At 45.5% G+C, this 14046-nt stretch overlaps 1 pseudogene; it reads right to left on the bottom strand.

The window, feature by feature from the left end:
• Positions 1-571: 571 nt before the first annotated feature.
• Positions 572-5724, bottom strand: LOC121450693 (annotated as a pseudogene).
• Positions 5725-14046: the final 8322 nt, after the last annotated feature.

The following is a 14046-nucleotide window of genomic DNA, read 5'->3' on the forward strand; positions in this document are numbered from 1 at the left end:
AGAAGAGGGCATCAAATCTGGAATTACAGGTGATGGTGAGTCACCTTGTGGGTGCTGGGAATTGAACTCAGGTCCTCTAGAAGAGCATCAAGTGCTCTTTAACCACCGAGCGATCTCTCCAGGCTCCAAATGAACCCTTGAATTCACAAATTGTCAGCATTTCAGATTTTCCTAATGCTTTTGAGACAGACTTGTACAGCAGGTCAGCAGGCTGAAGCCAGAAAGCCAGCCAGTCCTTCTACTCAAAAGTGCTGCCCTCTGGATCTCTCTCTACACCTTCTTCGTGGCCTAAAGTATGTACGGCGGAAACCACCAACTTCCACCTACCACCTAGTGTTCATTCTCTCCGCTGTTAAACACAACTTACCTCTAACATATTCAGAAAGATACTTAAGCCTCAAGGTCCCCAATAATTTGGAGTACTGAACTCGATTCACCCTGACACTTCTGTCAGAAGTAACACGTTACTTAATGAGAGGTCTCCACACCCAGCTGTTAGAACCTACGCATACACAACGCCTGATAGCCAGTGACTGTTCATGTGGTTTGCTCTTCAGGCCGTTCTTCGCCATTAGTCAGCTCTAACTAGGCCAGAGTCCAGCAGGAAAGTGGACGGTGCGCCAGGTCCACCATCTCTTAGGTTGCTACTGTTTTCTTTGCTGAAAGGTTGTACTGAGCCAGGCTTTAGCCATGACAGGCCAGCAACATGAACCCTTTTATCGTGTTATTTGTCAGGCTGTTCTGAGTCAGCCTCTTCTCTCTGACCTCATCGTGTACAGGAGGGTTCCATGGAAAATGCTAATTGCGTAGGGGTCGTCTATTTTCCCTTGGTTAAACAAACAAGGAGTACCTACCTTAACACTGTCAACCACTTTACCTTTAAAAGGCTGGATGTCTTTCTCATACAGTACCACAGCCTCAGGGTTTAGGGGACTTGTCCTGTCCATTCTGTAGAAGACTCTCCTTGCGTACGTTATGACCTGCCATATGTGATTATGGGTCCGCCTCCACTTTGCGCATGCTCTCTTCACATCCAGTTCACCTGAGGCGGAATCGGCTAGCAGGTGAAAGACGGGAATATCAAACAACAGGCGTGGACAGTCGCCATCTGGATAGTTATCAGGAATACACACCGTGAACTTGAATACACCATCCCGATACAGTCCGTGTCGTATGAGTGTTACTCCAAACCACACTAATGCAGAGCGATACGATGCCTGTACCTAGACACCCGCTAGCTTCTGCTTCACCGCCAACGTAAATTCTGCAAGAAGCGAATATTCCAGGTGGAAGGGTCCGTAAGAAGCATGAGTGCCATTTCTTGACTGCGCTGCTGGGGCTGGAGATGTAGGCTTCGTTATGGGCAGAGCGTTTTTTGGGGGGAACAGATGGCAGCTGCTTTTTTTGGTGCAGTTCGTGGAGGACTGGTTTTCACATCCGCTGCTAATGTCTTCTCTTCACCTTCAGCTTGTCTGCGCACAGAGTTTGCAGACATGCTCCACAAAGGGTTCGTAACGTGTACTCCAAACAAGGAACTTCAATGCTGTGTCATCAAACTCTCTGTCCTCAGCATTCACGCTGGACACCCTCCATGTGCAGCTCACGCCACCACTACTCGACTGCATCTCCGGCTGCTGGGCATCTCTCCCACAGAGCCCCTCCCTCAGATTTCACAAATAATTTTCATAGTTTTTTTTTTAATTTTGGGGGACCATATATAAGTTCTTGTTTTCTATCCAATCAAATCCATACATTTCCTTCATGTTTTATTACCTTACCATTATAATTTGACTATCACATCACACCTCATGACTTTATGACATGTATTTATTACCTTATTGTCACAATTTGACTATCGCATCTCATAACTATACATTTCTTTAATATAATTATTTTAAATAAATGTGTGTGTTAGTGATCTAGTTCAGGGCTAAACGCATGCTAGCCTCATTCCTATTCTACCTTTTTAATATTTAAAACTCAAATTTAGTTAGAATTTGTTTTGCCACATGGCAAGAATTGTGAATCAATTAAAATTATAAATCTATTTTTCAATATCGTTTATTAATTTTACCCTATCTGTGAGAGAAGGTTATGTGTGTGTGTGTGTGTATGGTGTGAATGTATGTATATGCATGTATGCATAATATGTATTTGTGCGTTGTGTGTACATGTATGATGTGTGTATGTGTGTATTGTGTGCATGTATGATGTATGTATTGTATAGTTTGTGCATATATGAGGTGTATGTGTGTGTATTGTATGTATTATGGTGTGTGCATAATGTGTGTATGTATTGTTTGTGTATGTGTGTGCATGGGCATGTGTGTGTTATGGTGTTGCATGTATGGAGACCAGAGGACAGACTCAGGCGTTTGTCTTTGCCCTTTACCTTGTTTGTGACAGTCTCTTGCTCACCTCTGCCATGCACCAGGTCATTTGGCCTAGGGGCTTCTGGGAAGTATCCTGTCTCTATGTCCTGGCTATAGGCGCGCTGATATTACAGCGCATGCAGCTTACACAGGCTCTGGGGATTCAAACGCTGGTCTGCACATTTGCACCGCAAGTATTTCCCCAGTCACAGTCCATAGCTTTAAGAAGCCCTTTAGACAGTTGGGGTTATAAAGAAATGATCATGAACTGAACTTCAGAAAGTGGGTGAGGGTCAGGATCGCCTCCCTCTGGGAAGATCAGTGAGGGAAAAATGAACGCTGCAGGGAAGGAGGAGGTGGCCAACACTTTTGTTTGTTTTATGTTGAGACAGGGTCTTACTGTATAGCTCTGGCTGGTTGGAAATACTTTGTAGATCAGGCTGACCTCGAACCCACAGAGATCTGCCTGCTTCTGCCTCCCAAGTCCTGGACTAAAGATGTGTGCCATCACAACTGTTGACAGCCGTTTTAATGCAGCGCGTAGCCCCACGTGGCTAGATAGTACCCAAAGCAGACCCCGCAAGGTGAATTCATGTGATCCGCCAACTACAGATGACTAAAGCCAGTGTCGCTGATCTCTGCAGGGCTGTGCTACATAGAAAAGAGGGCTATTTCACTAGAGCTGTTTACTGTTCGCTTCAGTCTCCACTATTTTACAGACAGAATCTGGTATCCACAGCCAGTGGTGAGGAGACAGAGAAATAACAGATGATGACCTCAGCCAAGAGAGGAAGCCATCCACAAAACAGAAGGCCCAGATGTTGGAATGAACAGACAGATTTGAACTCAGTTATGAAACATATGTTAAAGGATTCAACAGTAAATAGAGATAACACAAATGAATACATCTCAGGTATTTTAACCGAGATATGGAAGCTATAACAAACCAGAGCTACAGCTTCCTCAGAACTGTGGTCAGGACAGTTAAAATCAGGACGAGCTTTGAACCAAATGAAAGGGATTCTGGAGCATGAAGCTATAAACTCTTCCTTCTGTCTCCCTATGGCATCTGTTTGGGTTTTTTTTTCCCCCTTCTTTTACAAATGTCTCTTTCGTTTCCTTGGTTCATCTGTCTCTTGAAGTATGTATGACTAAATTTATAATAGCTTGAAAAATATTAATGGCATGAATGGATGTGGCGGCACACACTTGGAGACGGAGGCATAGGGTTGAGAGTTTAAGCTTAACTGGACCAATGGCCTCTGCTTCGGTTCCTGCCTTGAGTTCCTGTGCTGACACCCCTTCATCATGGATTATAAACTGTGAGGTGGAATAAACCTTCTCCCTGCCAAGTTGCTTTCAGTCATGGTGTTTCGTCACAGTGATAGAAAGCAAACCAAGGCGGTGGGTGAGTCTGTGTGGGTAGCAAGAGGAGAGGAGTATCTGGAAACTTCCCGGGGGGTGGGGAGGGGTGGGGAGGGAATATTCCAGATCTTGGTTTGCTTGTTTGCTGCGGTCAAAATTTATGGAGCAAAACAGAAAAGGCCCAAGCCCACCCTGCTCCTTCTCTGCTTGGCCCCTCTGTGGGAATATTCCTTTTCATCCATCAGTCTCAGTGCCTGGAGTGGTTGCGGTGACTTTAGTTGCTGCTGTGATAGATAACTCTCTCTCTCTCTCTCTCTCTCTCTCTCTCTCTCTCTCTCTCTTTTTAAATGGTGTGTGCATGTATGTCTGTATCTATGTGCATGTGTATGATGTGTGTGTTCATTCTTTTGTTTGTATGTAGGTGGGCATGTGCCACCGTACATGTGTGGAGGTCAGAGGACTTGAATGTTGGGCCTCATCTTCTACCGTGTCTAAGGGGGGGGGGGGGTCTCGTGTTCCTGGCTGTAGGTCAGGCTAGCTGGCTGGAAAGCTTCTGGGACAGTGATTCTCAACCTTCCTAGTACTTCGACCTTTTAATTCAGTTCCTCATGTCATGGCGACCCCCAACCATGAAATTATTTTCATTGCTACGTCTTAACTGTAGTTTTGCTACTGCTATGAGTTGTAATGTCAATATCTGATGCACTACCCATGTAGGAGTCACCACTTACAGGCTGAGACCCGCTGTTCTAGGGGTTTTCCCTGCCTCCATCTCCTGTCTTGCCCTACGCACTCTGGGGTTACAGATGCTTGGGCTATTATACTCAGCTGTAAGCGATGAATCACAGACCTGGGGATCTGACACCATGTTCTCATGTCTGTCTGGAAACACTGTACCCCTGGCCCTGTGTTTTGGATCTTAACTTCCACCCTGCCTCCCCAAAGTCCATGTGTCCAAGGTCTGTGACCCTGATGGGAACTGGGGAAATCAAGAGATGGGACCTCATGGGAAGAGCTTAGGCCACTGGGGAAGCCCCTTTGAAAGGGCTACACAGGCACAGTCTCTTCTTGTCTTTGTTTCCTGGCCCCAATGAGGTAAATGGACCTTTTCCAGGCGCTCTCCACGTGACATGTTGCTTTGACAGAGTTCAAACCCAAACATCCAACCACCATAGCACCACAACCAGCCTTTCCCGGTTGTTCATGTCTGTGTGTACATCAGTGCCAGCTGTTCTCCTCAGTTGTTCCTCTGCTTTAATTGTTTGAGACAGGGTCTCTCACTGAGCCTGGAGCCCGTCCATTTGTCTAGACTGGTTGGCCAGGAGCCCCAGGGGTCCTTCTGTCTCTATCACCTAGTGTAGGGGTTACAGGCGTGCAGTGCTGTGCTAAGCTTCTCACCCGAGTGCAGGGGACCTGAACTCAAGTCTTCATGCTTGCATGGCAAATACTGTACCAATGTAGCCACCTCCTCACCCCACCGCTCCTGGTTTTGTTTTTTTTTTTTTTAAGTGGATTTAACTCACAGTGACAGAAAGCCAACATAATTGCTCTCAGTTGTTGCAAGTAAATTCAACTCATTACCAGTAGGAACAGCACAAGAGAGAAATGGAAATAGTAGGCGTTTAGAACATTAGTGGATTTAAGCATGCAAATCTGGAAGTGGTGATATCTTTCCGAACACTTTTTTTTTTCTTTTGCGATCCAGCAAGTGAAGTTTTCTCCTTGAATGTCATTTGTTCCATCTTTCTCTTTAACAGAGTGTTCTGTGCATTGTGAAAAAATTAAACTGTTTAGTGAGCCAGGGGCTCGACACTCAGTTCTAAGTCACTTCCACACACCTTGCTCCCATACACCTGGACACAACTTTGGGTCTTATCAAATTTCACCAAAGGCTGTATGGCCTATATGGCCACAGGGTGTGGCTTGTGTTCCTACCATCAGGGTCACTGGGGTCCAGCTTCCAGAACTTTCTCATCATCCCTGGCATCGTCAAACTCCAGGACTTTTACCTTATTCAGGTAGAACTTAGAGCAAACCTGAAGACTTCATCAGTGTTTTTAAAAAAGGTGGATACTTACTCCTTTTAAATAAAGACAGACGTACAAGCTGAGGGCTGACAGTGGACTTCTGACCACAGGTTTGTCTCCAGCTCTCCGTTCTGAATGTATCAGACAGCTGTCACCTGTGGAGGGCATGTCATGGTGATTGTGAGCTCCACTGAACAGTGTGTTTCTTGGGCTGGTTGAGGCCATCTCCTGCTGTTTTCTTTTAGTGATACCTTTTCTTTCTTTAGACAGTTCCTCTATTGAACCTTTAACCAAGAACACTCCCACTGAAGCCCTGCTGTCTTCCTAGAATCCTGTGGAAGCAAGTGACCTTGAGGGAAGGAGACACATCTCTCTGCGTGAGGATTGAGTGGAAGGGCAGTGACATTGGGAAGAGGGAAAGAGATCCGCTGATCGTCAAGTGGGGTCCTGGTACCTTCGGGATCCTGAGGTAAGCTTAAACTTTAAGTAGTGGGTTACAGTTATGTGTATCTAAGCATCCCTGGGCAAATTGTGGTCATACCCATCAGTGACACACTGTTGTCTTTTCTGTAAGGTGGTGTGCTAAGGGCTGGAGAGATGGCTCAGCGGTTAAGAGCACTGGCTGTTCTTCCAGAGGACCTGGGTTCAATTCCCAGGACCCACATGGCAGCTCACAGCTGTCTGTAACTCCTCATACAGATGGACATTCTTGCAGGCAAAACACCAATGTATGTAAAATAAATAAATTATTAAGAAAGATGGTGTAATAAAAGGGAAATCTTTGAGTGGAAACTTACCTGACTGACTAACTTAGGCTTTTGGCAATTTCATCTCCCAGCATGAGATACCTGGAGGAATTCTAATTTCTCTTTCATTTTTAATAGGTAGCTTTGCTGGGTATAACATTCTGGGTTAAAATTGTTGTTTTTCAGAACTTGGAATACATTTTTTTTCCAGGCCTTTCTGGCTTTAAAAAGTTTCTGTTGAATAAGCAGGTGATATTCTGGTGGGTTTGTCTTTATAAGTGATTTGACCTTTCTCTCTTGCAGTTTTTAATATCCTTTATTCTATGTTTTTAACATTTTAATTATAATAATATAATCAGATGGAGTTTCTTTTCTGGTCCTTTCTATTTGGAGTTCTGTGCCTTTGTACCCGTTCAGGCATATCTTTCTCTGGATTTGGATTTTTTTCTTCAATGATCTTATTTAAAGCATTCTCTGTACCCTCATTATGGTGTTCTCCTTCTTCTGTGCCCATAATCCAAAGATTAGGTCTTCTCATGGCATCCCAGAGCCCTCACGCTTTCTGTTCCTATTTCCTTTTCAATGTCTCATTGGCCAGTACTGTGTGACCCATTTCCTTCTCCTTGTTCTCCAACTCTATTTCCTACACATTCCATTCTGTTGGTGTGGTTTACCACTGAGGTTTTTATTTCGCTTTTTATTGAGTTTTCATTTTGCCATCATTTCAGTTTGGGTTTTGTTCAGCAATTTTATCTCAACTTTCATAGATTGACTTCATCATTATATTCATCCCTTTGTTTTTACTCTTTTGAGCTATATTTGTGTCTTCTTGAATACGCTGATTGTTTGAACATCTTTATAATCATTCTTTTGAATTCTTTGGTAGTTTTTTTTTCAAGTCATTTCCATTGGTTCATGAAGCAGATGACTTGTCTCTGTTCTTATTGTTTCTGTTTCTTCAATGGGACTTGCATGTCTGGAGTTAGTTCATGGGTTTTTCATTTTTTACTTTCTTTTGTTTTGTTTTTACTAGTCACCTTCAAAATATTTTGTCCTTTCGGTATTGGCTTCTGCAGTGTTCAGTTGAGAACTAAGTCCTAAGTAGCGTTTGTTAAGTTGGGAGTGTAGACCCCAGCCCCTCACATCTATCCCAGCCCCCAGGCCTGAGAGTTGTATTAGTCTGGACTCCAAATCCCAGCATGCCAGATCCTGACCCCTCTCTCTGAGGGCAGGGGGCGGTTAGGACCACTCCCACAGGGTATTTAAGTGAGCTCCCAAAAGAGGAACACATGGTCTCTTTCCTCGTGGCCTCCCTAGTGCTGGGATTACAAGTGTTCTTAAAAAAAAATGTATGGGTTCCTGGGATTGGTTCTCATATTTGTTAGACAACCATCATACTGACTGAACATCTTCCCAGCTGGCTGTCTAGCTTTTCTAAGGTAACTCATCATATGAAGTGTCTGGAGGCCAAAGTCTTATTTTGTAGTTTCTTACATCTCTTGCTCTTGATGGCAGACTCTCTCTGTGTTCTGTAACTTTGATGAGAGAGTCCATATATGCCCAGAGTATACCTGTGGGAGTTCTTTGTGACCCTGACTGGGAAGACATTCACTGTCAGATAGTCACCAAGTGTCACAGAGACCAAAGATAATTTTCCTGATGATTTCCTGGTTCACATGACACCCTCAGCCCGGCAAAGTTTGCTTCAGTGCGGTCAGCTCCTTCACCAAGAACAGGCATTCCGGAGGTGCTGCCTTCTGTAAGGGTCTTTGAGCTTGAATTTTCAATTAGGAGTTGGCATTTTTATCATTTAACATCTACAGGTACCTTACTAAATTGCATTACAATTCTCCTGTAGAAAGAAAATTATCAACTAGAGAGATGGCTCAGTAGTCAAGAGCATTTTCTGCACCTGTAACTCCAGCGCCGGAAGATTTAGGGCCTTCTTACCTCAGCGGGCACAGTGCTCACACGCACTTATCCACCCCACTATCCATAATTAAAAAATAGAAGAAATCTGATAAAAAAAAAAGGAAAAAAAACATGGAGTGATAAAATGCTTTTGACATACTTTTGTTTCGTTTGAAAACATGTATTTACATGTCAATGTGTGTGCCATGGTGCCTGTGAAGAGGTCAGAAGACAATTGTGGAAGTCAGTTCTCTCCTTCTACCATGTGGGTTCTGGGACTTGAACTCAGGTCGTCAGCCTTGATGGCAAGCATCTTTACCTGCTGAGCCATTACACTGGCCTAGGCTTTAACTTGAAAACAACAAGAAAGCCAGGCATGGAGGAGCACGCCTTTAATCCCAGCACACGGGAGACAGAGGGAGGTCAATCTCTGAGTTTGAGGCTGGCCTGGTCTACCGAGCAAGTTTCAGGACAGCCAGGGCTACACAGAGATACCCTGTATTGAAAAGCCAAAAACCAACCAAACAAACAAACAAAAAAACCCAAGAAAGTTCTATTGGGAAAAAATAAAAACACAGGGAAAAGATACAGGAGGATGAAGACAGACAACAGTAGGTGAGGTTGCATTTAGATGGGGTACAGGTAACTCCCCCTGACTGTACTTTTGCTATCTAGGTTATTGCGTTCCTGGGGTGTGAGGCAGGGCCTTTCTCTTGCTTGGCAAACACGTGAACAATGAATTGCACTTTTGTCCTTTCAAAAATGTTTAACAGAGATATAAAGCGGCTTCTTGCAGTACCACTCTGGTCACCAAACCTTACTATGTGGTTCTTTCGGAGTGCACTACTTCAAACCATAGGAAATACTATATGATAACCATATATGCCAGGGTTCTGTAACATCCCGGTTCAGGTCCTGAGCCGGGGAAGGGGCGCCAGTGCACAAAAAAATGTCTGGCCACCAGGTGAGTTTCGCTCACGTGGTGGCACAAATAGCTCGAGCTGTCTTTATTTGTACTTAAGAAACACACGTTTTCCCCCCAACTTTGAAATCAAAATAACTTTTAAACCGAAAACAACGTTCAGCATTTTGCTAGCTTGATTAAATATCGAGCCAGGCTCACCCTGTCCTTACAAAGCTAAAAGGTGGTAGACATAGGCAACGATATTGTTCAGAACATAACAAAACATATTTGCAGACTTAGGGGTGATTTGCCATAGGCTGCTTTCATACAGTTGGCTTGTATTTCTCTAACTGTTCCCTTGTCCGACAAAAGGGTCCTGCACATCTAAGCCTCTATATGAAGGACAGAATCTGATAAGGTGCTCATTTTCCATCCTGCCACACCAGTCTTAATGGGTTTTCTCCCCTGGGATTGGGAGACATAGTGAATGTCCCTGTGTTGTTTCATTATATATGTCCATTAACTTTTATCATCTCAGATTCTGTCAGCGCTGAATCAGAAAAGTTCCCAGGGTCTGGATTAACAGCTGGTATTTCCAGATAAGAAACCTGAGAAGCATCATTTCCCGAAGAATTTTAGGGGAAAAATAATTGAGAAAAAAATGGGGTTTCCAGGAATGATCACATCTGTCCAATGCCTGACTGGCAAAGAGAAACTAGAAACTATCAGGAGAATCATCAATATTGTGAAAGAGAAGAGAGCATGCAGGCTGCACAGTCCACAGCCGTATTCTGCACTGTCCTGAGGTCCACTGTTTTTGCCAAGTGAGAGACTGTCTTCGCATGATGTCTCAGATTCATAGATGACAATGTCAGGCAAACATATTAGAATAAGACATACAATGCTTTCAAATGTTGTATCATTTAGGAAAGTGCTGTAGGATAATGCTCTTAGACACTGTAAAGATTGTTGCTCATATTAGTTTAGTAAAACACTGATTGGTTGGTAGCCAGGCAGGTAGTATAAGCAGGGCAACCAGACTAAGAGAATTCTGGGAAGAGGAAAGGCAGAGAGTAAGGCACAAACCAGATGCACAGGAAGCAAGATGAGAATGACTTACTGAGAAAAAGTACTAAGCCATGTGGCTAACCATAGATAAAAATTACAGGTTAATTTAAGTTGTAAGAGCTAGTTAGTAATAAGCCTGAGCTAATAGGCCAAACAGTTTAGAATTAATATAAGCCTCTGTGTATTTCTTTGGCTGTGGGACCAAGAAGGACAGAAACTTCTGTCTATAGGAAAGACCTCGGTTTGTTGCTATAACAACGGTAATGGCCTGGCTCTGCCCCTTTAAGAGACAAGCCACACCCACTCCCTCCCTGTCCACTGAGGCAAGCTGATCTTCAGTTTCCAGCCTGAGTCCCTTCCTTTTCCAACTTCCTCTTGAAGAAGCAGCTTCTGTCTCTCCCCACTTCTCCCCTTCCCTTCTGTTTCTCTCTCTCTCCCTCTGCCCATCTCTCTGCTCTTCTCCCCTTTCCCCCTTCCCTTCCATAACCTACTAAATAAATATCCAATCTCACTCTGCATGGGGTGCCTATCTGTCTGTTGTCCACAGCGTGGCTCCCTGCCTAGGACCAGCCCCTTCAGAGACCTGTGGCATGGTCTTATGGCATGCCCATCCGTCTGTCTCTCCTTGTGAGACTTGCTGCCCCTCGTGGCCCACTGCAACCACTTGGGGAATTGCGTCATACTTGCCTGGGACTGGCTGCTTTCAGGACCCACCGCCTGCTGCTTGTCCCCCGCCCCCCAGCTTGAGGACTTGCACGGATCTGCCGTGTGGTCTCATGGCTCGCTGCCTGCTGCAGTCACTTGGGAAACCTGCAGCATTTTACTTAATCCATTACAGCAACCCCCACCAAGTCTCTTCAACTAAAACTGGTACATTTCTCCCTTTTATGTGGTCCTTATGGATCAGCTGGGGCTTTTCTTCCAGATGCCAACACCCTGCCTTCATGATTGCCCAATGGACTAGTTACTTCCCTTGTTGCCGTAATAAAATGCCTGAGAAAAGCAACTTAAGGACTAAAGGATTCATTTGGCTCACAGTTGAGTGGTTCAGCCAGTCATGGTGGGAGATGTAAAGTCAGGAGCCCGAGGCAGCTGGTCACTGAGAGACAGGAAGGCTGGCTCTCAGCTCACTCTTTCCTTTCTATTCAGTTTAGGACCACAGCCTACGGGGTAGGTGGGTCTTCCCAAATCAATTAACCTAACCTGGAGACTCACAAAGATGTGCCCAGGGGTCTATCTCCTAACCTAACCAAAAGACCTGCCAAGTTGACAATCACCATTAACTGTCACACTCAACAAGACAAGAGGCCCTGGGCCTGCTGTGACCTGGCCTTTTTTTTTTTTTTTTTACAGAATAGGCACAGGTTCCTTCTGCCTTTTGTCCAGTAAGCCACCTGGTGATGTTATCTGATCATAAGGTCAGAGAAAGACTCCCCTCTCCCCTCCCCATCCCATGGCTGGAAAGGAGACAGTGCAAATGACTTCCATAGTCATCAAATTTGACCCTCATAAAATCTGATTTTTATTTCATTCATGTTAAAATAAGGAAGGGACTTCCTAAAAGGGTCTATCCCAATGTGTGTATGTGTGTGCCCGTGTGTGTGTCTGATAGAGCCACTATCTTGCTTGTATCTAAGATTTGTAGGATGGTTGCAGTCACTGCAAGAGTCACCCTGAGGTGGGCCTCCATCACCATCACCCTGTGTTGCCTGCAGGATCAGGAAGTGAAATGAGAAACTGGAAGTGACTTGAGCATGTGTGAGACCTCAAAGCCCGCCTTGCCTCCACAGTGACACACTTCCTCCAACAAGACCACTCCTACTCTAATAAGGCCACAGCTCCTAATAGTGCCCACGGCCTTCACCCTAGTAGTTAGTATCAAGCCCCTGCCACTGAGTCACCGCCTCTATGGAGGCATCTTTCTTTCTTCCTCACCGCCATTTCCTGTTATAGATTAAAGGCCTTCCAGAACTTTCTACAGACTCAGCTAGCCAGTGGAAAAGCAGGAGCGGGAATTCACAAATGGCTTCTCTGCCTGCTTCCCAAACTTCCTGGCTCTGTATCCAGACTATAAGAGATGGACACCAGATACATGTCTGCTGCAGGGCCGGGCTTCTGGGCCACACAGCACATTCCTCAGAATACACATAGCCTCACTTTGCCCTGCCTTCTCATGTGTGCCCCTTCCCCCACCAGCCTGTGTTTCCGTGCATCAGGCAGCCCCTGATTTCTTTAGGTGTCCTAATTCACAGCCACAGGCATTTGCCACGTGTCCTGGTGTTGTTCCTGGAATCTGCTTCTTTCTCTCCCCCACGGTGCTCACTTGGCTGTAGCAGTGAGCCAGGATTTGCAGCTCAGAGGTAGAGAGCGTTTTTTCCTAATCTGAGCCATGCCCAAGCTGGTGCCTGCCTGCAGATGTATCTTTACCACGTTTTTCACAGCCGGTGCCTTGCGGAGGAAAAGCAACGCCTCTGCCAGCTGCCAAGGAGGCAGACACATTCCTGGGAAGCCAGCTCCGGATGGCCTGCAGGCTCCCGTGAGTGTTCTGGGCAGATCCTGGCTCCAGGGTCCGTGGTACTGGCAGCAGTGTCTCTGCTGGCCTCTTGCCTAGGATGACCACAGCCATACTCTTTCCATCCTGGGCCTCTGGGCTCTGGCCCAGTCAAGGCGGTGAGCTCCTTCAGGCTGGTTGTGCCTTTCCCCCTCTATCTTAAAATAATTGTTTTGGCATTGCGGGCTGGCAGGCTTACTCACTTAACCCCGAGGCCAAGAGCAGCAAAAGGCTCCCGGTAAAGGGCCCCACTGCCATGCACGCCACCCAACCTTCACTCATGGTGGCCAGTGCCCCTATGGCTGCATAGCCTTCAGAGATCATTTTCTGCATGCTTATTCTTCTTCCCCTGCTCTTGCAGGGAAGGAAACTTGGGTTTCAGGTTGATCCTAGTGTAAGCTCTTTTCCTCCACAATAGATAGTGGCAGCCACACACTAACACCACACCACACAGTACACACACCACACACACAAACCACACAGCACACATACCACACACCACACCATACCACACATACAGCACACTTCACACACACCACACACACATACCATACATCATACACACACCATATATACACATACCACACCACACACACACACCACACACACATACCCACACAAACACCACACCACACACACACAATACAGACACACACACCACACACACATATCACACAGCACACACACACACACACACCAAACACCACACACACCCACACACACCACACCATACCACACACACATACTACACAGCACACATCACACACACACCACACACATACCACACATCTCACACACAAAAACATTATACACACATACCACACCACACACATGCACACACACCACACTCATACACACACACCACACACACATACACAAATACCACATCACATACACACAATAGACACACGCGCAAACAGCACACCATACATATACATACCACATGCCACACACACCACATCACACACACACATACACCAAGATTCCTTGTTGGTTCAGAGAATCCTGCCATAGCTCCTGGTGTGGGAAAATCCTGTTTTATTCAAACAGTAGGCCTCCAGGTGTTCAGAGCTCCTCAGGCCTGTGTTTATCACGTGCTCAG

The sequence above is a fragment of the Microtus oregoni genome, unplaced genomic scaffold, assembly GCF_018167655.1.
Source record: "Microtus oregoni isolate MIOR12 unplaced genomic scaffold, Mior012 000007F_ref0000211, whole genome shotgun sequence".
Lineage (NCBI taxonomy): Eukaryota > Metazoa > Chordata > Mammalia > Rodentia > Cricetidae > Microtus > Microtus oregoni.